Raw genomic sequence first — 8,139 nt, 5'->3', positions numbered from 1 at the left:
GCGATATTGTCTATGACTGTTCGGAAATGCGTGGAAAGAGAAGAAGCACACATCCCAGGGAAGGTGAGGAATGGAGCCCTGGGAAGGCAGGAAGTTGCAGGCCGCAGGGATCACCACAGTTCCTCCAACAGGTGCTCAGATCGTGACAAGACTGTGCACGGAAGTCACCAGCAATGAACTCACTGGTCTGACAGCTAGCTTCTCAGCTCTTCTCTCACAAGCTTCAGGTGGCTTGTGGTTTGTTACAGTACAGACTGCTTCCTACCAGACGAATCCCAAGAAAGTCACATATTTCTGCCCCAGAGTGCTGCAGAGGTTTGATAATATCATGACTTTTTTACAGCGTAACTCATTCTCTCTTTGTTTATTTTTTTCCCCGAGCCTTTAGTTTAGTGTAATCGATTGACCTTTTGCCTGGGGGAGCTAATTTTAAAATCCACTCAGAGCAAGGGAGCTAAGGTTACTTTACACTGATCACAATATAAACGAATTGATTAGATTCAGGCTAGTTCCAGTTGCTGAAATGTGCAGTAATTTAGGAATCTGACCTCCATAATGCCTTGTGTTTACAGTGTTGAATAAGAAAGGTCCACAGGCCAACTCATAATGGGCTATTGCTTTCACTGTAGCTGACAAACACATGTGTTCATACAACAGAAGGCTTCCTTCTATTATTAACCTGCTCTGAGCCTCATATGATAACAATATAAGAGTATAAAGGAGGAATGACTGCTTTGATTCTGAGTATTGAGTGGTTAAAGGTCTAATGCACACTGCATAATGCTGCCCACGTCAGATTCCTAATTACTGATGAGACCCTTTGTGGTTGCTTGTCTGTATCATGCTGTGGACTTCAATTTATAATGATTGGTCAAAGCATATTATGTAAAATAAATCATTAGTATCATTAATACTAATGACAGTATTAATACAATTAATAATTGCAATACATTTTGTATATAGAATGTGTGCTTTTCTTACTCTTCTTTTTTGACCCCTCCATGGAGAATGGTTTTCTCAGTATCACGTACCTCCAGGAGAGGGCGTGGCTAGCGTCAGGTCTGATGTCTTACAAGTGGGTGCTCATCAGACCTTCATGCTGTTTCAGAATACAATCTTCTGTGTTCGGGCTGATTTGCGTTGTAATGATGCTAGTTGGGAGGGGCGGGTAGGGGGGCAGAGATGATGCTTTTTATGCAGGTATGAAGCTGTTTCCTTTTGACCATTATACTTGGATTCTGCAGAAATAACAATTTGTCCCTCAAACAGAATACCGTTCAACGAAGAATAAATAAATACACACACCTGGGACTGTTGTGTGCATGTGTGACTCATGCTGCCCTCTCTCGTGAGCGAGCTGCCTGTGATGCTGTCTTTATTAATGCGTATCCCCAATTGGCCGTGTGTGATGAAGGCTTTCAGTATAGCAGAGTTCACAGTTTCTTCTCCATGTGCCATTTTCATCTAATGAACATTGGCTGTTGAGATATCTTTATACACCACTGTGCCAGCAGTATGCAAGACCATGTCTGCACTCTAGTGACTGCAAATATAAGAAATAAGACTTTCAATTTTTTTTTGTCAGTTTCTGTGAATATCACATGTACATATGTATATGTAAGAACACTGGAATAATGTACAGTAGACTTTTGTGATATATTCCATCAATATGACTGCAAAAGGTGCTTATCATGCTTGATGGCTACATTGCAGCATTATAAAACATGGTGTGAAAACCACATAGGACCAAGAGTTCACCCTGGAAGCAGCACATTATTTTCAGAGAATACTCACAGACCCACAGTCTCCAGAAAAACAGAGCCTCTCCGCTATGTCCTCAACAGAGAACAAAACACAGAGTGTGGGACTTTTACAGAACGAATATGGGAAACAGATATCACAAATGCACAAACACACTCAAACGCACAAAAACACAGACTCTGAAAGCAAAGGCTAGCAAGCAAAAGGAAAATAGGGAGTAGCTCTTTTCAGGAACAGCACCAATAACCCCTGCGTCAAGACCCTACTCCCTACCAAGTTCCAGTCCACTCAATCCCTCGGCTCAAACTCCAGGCACTTGCTCCAGTAACACTGTGCTTTCATGACTGTTGCTAATCATGCATAAAGATGGTTTTTATTCAAATAATATACTCAAACTGAAGCACAGAACAAACATTGGATGTGTATCAATACCTCAACACAGAGAGATAAATTGCTTGTTTCTTCTTAGCAAGAAAAATAACTAAATCGGGAGTAACATCATTAACCTGTCCCCGCTAGCGCCCGGGTGATGCTATACAGATTCTGAAGAACCATTTTGTTCTTACTAATGTGTAGACATTCTCTGGAAAAGAGACAACACAAAAACGAAAATATGAGAAACAAATGCAGAGATGAAAAACTAATTTCCACTAGTTATGTTGTCATTTTAAAGTGCCATCTTCAGACAGTCATTAAGTAAGTTTTCTGTTGTTTTAATTATCGACAGTAAAGCAATCTGTTCATAATTACAAACATTTGCTTGTAGCAATTACAAACAGTTGCTTGTAGCAATTTAATTTGCCTGTTCTAATCTTGTCTGTAATTAGAGCAAACATAAGCAGTGCTCTGGAGTTGTTCAGCTTCCAGGCAAACAAGACAAGACTAAATTTCCCATTATATCAAACTACTTAATGCCTCTAGTTCCCAGACACACTCATTTTAAATTTTGACATTTTCTACATTTTAATCCATTTGTCTGGCTTTATCACATAATACAAAGTCTGCTAATTTTTTCTTCACCTGAAAAGTCATTCAATCAGAGGGATTCTTTTAACAATTCATTTGAAATTGCAGAAATATGAAATGCTGAAATTTGGAAAGCTGAGATCCTTGATCTTTGTGACTTGCCACAGGGTAGCCATCTCTTCCACCTTTGTTTCTCCAGCGTAGGGACTGGTTTATTGTTTCTGATTGAACATCCAACCAACCACAGATTTCTATCCTCTTCATCCAATTTAATGTCATGAGGGAGCCTGAGCCTATCCAGGCAAGCAATGGGTGTAAGATCAGATACTCGATAACACAATGGGATGCCAGTCTATTGCAGGGCACACAAGGACACAACTCTCACACCAGGGACAATTTTCCTGAAGCCAATTAACCTATCAGTATGATTTTGGAGTGTGGGAGGAAACCTAAGCAAACACAGGGAGAATATACAAATTCCTTTCAGGAATCGACCCCAGGGCCCCAGTGCTGCAAGGCAACAATACTGAACCAAACAGATGCAGAAGCCCAATGCTTTTAGAATTGTGCAAAGATATATATTTTATCCATATGTCAAAATATGTCCTTTTTATTTCTTTATTTTGTACCTGCTCCACACAATGTTTATGAAAATCCTTGGCATTGCATTCAGTAATTCAGTAACACAGGAACAGTATATGTGTATAAACCAGCTCATCAGGGTCAGATGCAGAAAAAAAATAACATAGTGATGGCACTGAAAATTATTTGAGATGATTTACTATTTCTTTGTATATTACTACTGCTATACTATGTGCTGTGTAGTAGTGTCCCTACTGTGGAATTTGGATCTTCTGTAAATACTACCAGTCAATGGACTCAGAGAAGAAGGTCAGGGAGGTTTAGATGAAACTGGGTGAACCAGTCATTGATGTGCCAAGGGTGTTGAACAACAGTGTTTGATGAGGTAGCATGATGTGTGCTGTTCCTCCTACTGTACGTATATCTGTAAGCAGTTTCAATTCAGAAAAATAAGTTATAGGTGTCACGCCGTCTGCAGCCTGAGGGCGTTCCTACTTTGTCCTGTCTGTAGTTTCCATGCTTTGCTGTCCTTCCGGTGTCTCTCTCTCTGGGACGATATATTTCCGGGTCACTCATTCACCTTGGCTCAGAATTGACGTTCGGATGTCCTGAGAGCTGCCTAGCACCAGGCTCCCTCCGTGGCCTGAGGGCATAGGTTTCTATACGGTTTCTATACGGTAATTCCTGAACTCCTGAACTGCTGAGCCTGGGCTAACTCCCCGTTCCGCTGCTTCGCATAGGGTCTTTTTCCGTTCTCCTGCCATTCCACAGTTTGCCCCTTCCGACATCTGTGACCATAGGCCTGTCTTACATACTGTTAATCCAGAACATTCCAGGCATGGACACAGGCCATCTTGGGCAATTTAAGTTACTGCAAAGCCTAAGACAATACCCACAAACCCCGACCTCACACCCCTACACTGTCTCCCAACTGTGTACAGACTCCAGTGCTGTAATTTACTCTCCAGTACACTCTTGCCACCCCCCTCCACCCAGCTCACAAACACACACCGTAAATTACAATAATAAACTCCAGAGGTGCGTTCTTCAGTTCCACAAGAAACACTTTTTTTTTCTTTTCCTCTTATTCTTTTCAGATGATAGCCATTAATTCCCTTCAGAGGGTGCTTGATGGAAGGCTAACAACATTTTGTATTGTTGATACACTTCTGACTCAAGCTCCATGCTCTCAATTACAGATGAAAGATAGCTGGTAACCTGGTTACAAATGGGCTGTGCAGTTTAGATGATGTCAACTGTCTTTATCACAATATGCTTGTTGAGCTTAAAATAGACACAGCAGCTCTGTTCATGTTCAGGCAGTAATATTCCCTAATATTGCTAAAGAGATGGTTAACTGAGGATCTACTTCCTTAATGCAATTACAATCCTCTGGAATAATTATTACCCCTGTTCCTGGTGTTGACACAGACTGGCACTAATGTTAATGTTTTACAGTGTTATTAAGTTTTTAAAAAATACTGGCTTTTTAATACAGAGGTGAAGATAATAGCACAGCTGTTTTTACATATTCTGTGCAGCATAAATTAAAGAGGTCAGCGCTTATGAAAGAGCTAAAAAGGCACTAGTATTTTAAGTGTTTTTATTCCCTATTAAACCCAGATCAGATTTCAAATTGAAATAATTCTACACATGGTGTATGCAAAAGGCAGAGACAGAGAGAGGGAGCATTAGAGCCAGAGGAATAAATATATTTCCCCAAATATATATGCATTGCAGTCATTTTCTTGTAGAGTGAGCTGCCAAAAAACTTTCTCCTAATTTTTATTTAAAGTAAAAAAAGACCTTCCCAAAACATTCTTTTCAATTGCTTTGCCACAAATCTATTTCACCTTCATTTGTTTTTTTTTGATACACAACCCTTTCATACATAACAGATCACAAAACAACCAAACCTAATGGGCTATTTTGTTAAAGTGTGTAATAAGTTAAAACTTTAATTTAGTTTTAAACAGCTAGCCCTCTCACACCAACCTACATCTACCATTGTCACAAATATAATCAAATTATATTACACAAATAGAAGAAGATCACAAAGATTTTTTTTTTTTATTCGGTGATAAAGCAAAATAGGTTTTTGAACCACCAATGGCACAAGATTTATTTCAAGACAACCTTACCATGTAAGCATATTGAGCCAAGCAGCGCAACATATTATTCTGGAGTCGCTATCAGAGTGAACGCTCTGAAGATAATGAAGTAAAGACACAATCAATTAATCTGCAGCAGCCCAGTAAGGTGTAAACAGAGACGCACACATTTGCTACTGTGATCAGAAAGCAAATATACCCAGACTGTTAGTTTGTGGTGTTAATGAATTAATCATTCCACACGCACCCCTGTCTGCACCCTGTGGCCCTTCTTTAACCCCCCCCCCCCATCGAAACACACAGCACCCCGCCAACCCCCCCCTCCCCACACACACACACACACACCAACCATACACACATCTGCTGTTTTCAAACCCATTCTTCTCTCCCAGCTGAAATTGTCACAGTTGCACACAAAGCAATGAACATGACTGGAGGACCGCCAACAGAAATTAAACTCTTCAGACAAGATAAACATCATATTACTTCATTACCCTTTTAAAACACATGCAAATTAAATCCATTATTCCCCTTTTTCACAGAAATGAAGTTCATCTGGCTTGCATTCAATGGTCCCTTTTGTCATAACTGACCGTGAATGGCTGAACTGTGTGTCTGTGTTGCCCATTTCCCATTGCTGAATTAAACATTAATACCGCTTGACAGTAATAAATAACATTTATCACAATAGGGATCTAATAATGATTTTGCTGCTAAGTCTGCTCATCAGTGCCCGTCAGCTGACAACTGCATAAATGTGATTAGCATAGCAGCTGCCTAAGACAACTGTATCTAAATCATTTTAATGCAAGTCAACTCTTTGATCTTCTTTTCATGTGAAATTACAGCTGAGCACTAATCCCTCTCCTTATTATTCTCTTCTTGTTATTGTTGTGTTTCCTGTTATTCTTCTTCTTATGATTATAGTCAACAGCATCAGTGAAATGTGTTATTCATTTTCTTTCTCTGTTTTACCTCTTGCAAACAAATTCTAGAATCTTTCTTTTTTAATGTCGATTCACTCTGAGGGGAAAACAACTACAAACAGCAGACACAGAACAAGTCCTGTCAAACGAGTCAGTACTGCTGCCAGGGAGATGTGACTGGTCATGTGGCATGGGTCACACATGGGCTCTTCATTGACTTGGCTTGAGGTTGCAGATCACTGGTCAAGCAGACAAAGGGGGATTGTAGTTATGAACGTGATACATCAGGAAAACAATGCTATCTGAGAGGCTGGGAGAATTCGGGCTCTCTCTGAGTAGTTGTAGATAAAGGCAAGGAGATCTGTGGCTTTCTCCACCTCCTCTTTTTCATAAAGCTTAAACCAATTTGTATGTGATTTTTATGACCATGCCTCCTCTACTGTGTTTTTGAAGAGAACACATGAGAAATGTGTTCCTGTATAATCATGATTTAGCTGATAAAGTCAAGCTAATCAAGCATTCACTCAATACATTGAATGATTAGGCACCAATATGTTCTTTTTAGAGCAGCAAATCATCTGTTTTGTGTTTATTGGTTTAAGACACGTTACAAAACAAATGCTCATTCTGTTTAAATTGCACACCTTTAAAGTTAAAATTGTTTAAATTCAATTATTTGTCAAGATTGAAGTGATCAAGATTGGAAAGTACAACTGTCACAAAAACAAATCTTTATGACCATGCCAGGAGATAATTGGATGCATTCCATACCAGTAGATGAAGTATTAATTGCATCTCACTGTTCATATAGTTTCATTACAATAACTATCCTTATTGTATGCATAAAGAAGAGTTTTATTTGAATGCAATTAAAATAATCCATCTCATTTAATTAAAAAATGCATTAATTATCCATAAACATAAACCCACTTAATAACATTTGTTTGTGAAACTGTACAATTGGATTTCATTTAACTTTTTCTGTTTAATATATCCACAATGTTAATTGATATGCCTAGAAACCCAGTGAAATGTATTTAACTTAATCACCTAGCTTGATTTATAATTAGTATAATCTGTTCTGCCAATGAATTGAAGTCTTGCCTGGGAGTGCTTCAATTCTCATGCACAGTGTGTCGTATTTGAAGATGTATGCAAGCCTAGCAGCACTCCTTGTATGTTTTTATTGGTTATGAACCTTTGTCATATCATCTTTGAGATTGGATCAGACTCTCAAAGCACCATCTTATTATATGGAGAACGGTTAGTGGTTAGAAACAAGGCTACAGTCCACAAGATGCCCTGCCTTAATTAAATGATTGTATAACTTAAAAAATATTTTTAAAGATCACAAAATCAAAATACAGAATTAATACAGCTTGCTTTGGGATCTCACCTGTCTATTTTGAGATGCAGGTGAGGGAACATGTGACTGTTTAACTGGCTGGAGAATAGAGTGTGAAGATCTGTGACATAATGATTCTAATCCCAGAGGAAAGCTAGAAGTCAACCACTTTATTATCAGATAATTTTTTCTATGTCCTAAATGTTTCATAATTCTCGGTCTAGTTATGTTTTCCTCATCGGAAACTTCGATCAGCTGTGCTGCAAACTTACCTGTAAATTTAAGATATCAATGTATGTATTTAAACTATAAAGCAAATAATATATACTGTATTATATATATATGTATCAGGCTGCACTACTCAATAAACTCTTATACAAATATAAATATTTAAACATTAGAATTGAATATTTGCTTATACAATTCTAACAACGGTCCTACAAAATTC

The sequence above is a fragment of the Atractosteus spatula genome, chromosome 21, assembly GCF_055471065.1.
Source record: "Atractosteus spatula isolate fAtrSpa1 chromosome 21, fAtrSpa1.hap1, whole genome shotgun sequence".
Classification (NCBI taxonomy): domain Eukaryota; kingdom Metazoa; phylum Chordata; class Actinopteri; order Semionotiformes; family Lepisosteidae; genus Atractosteus; species Atractosteus spatula.
The sequence above is the reverse complement of the archived record's forward strand: the minus strand, read 5'-3'. Positions refer to the sequence as shown.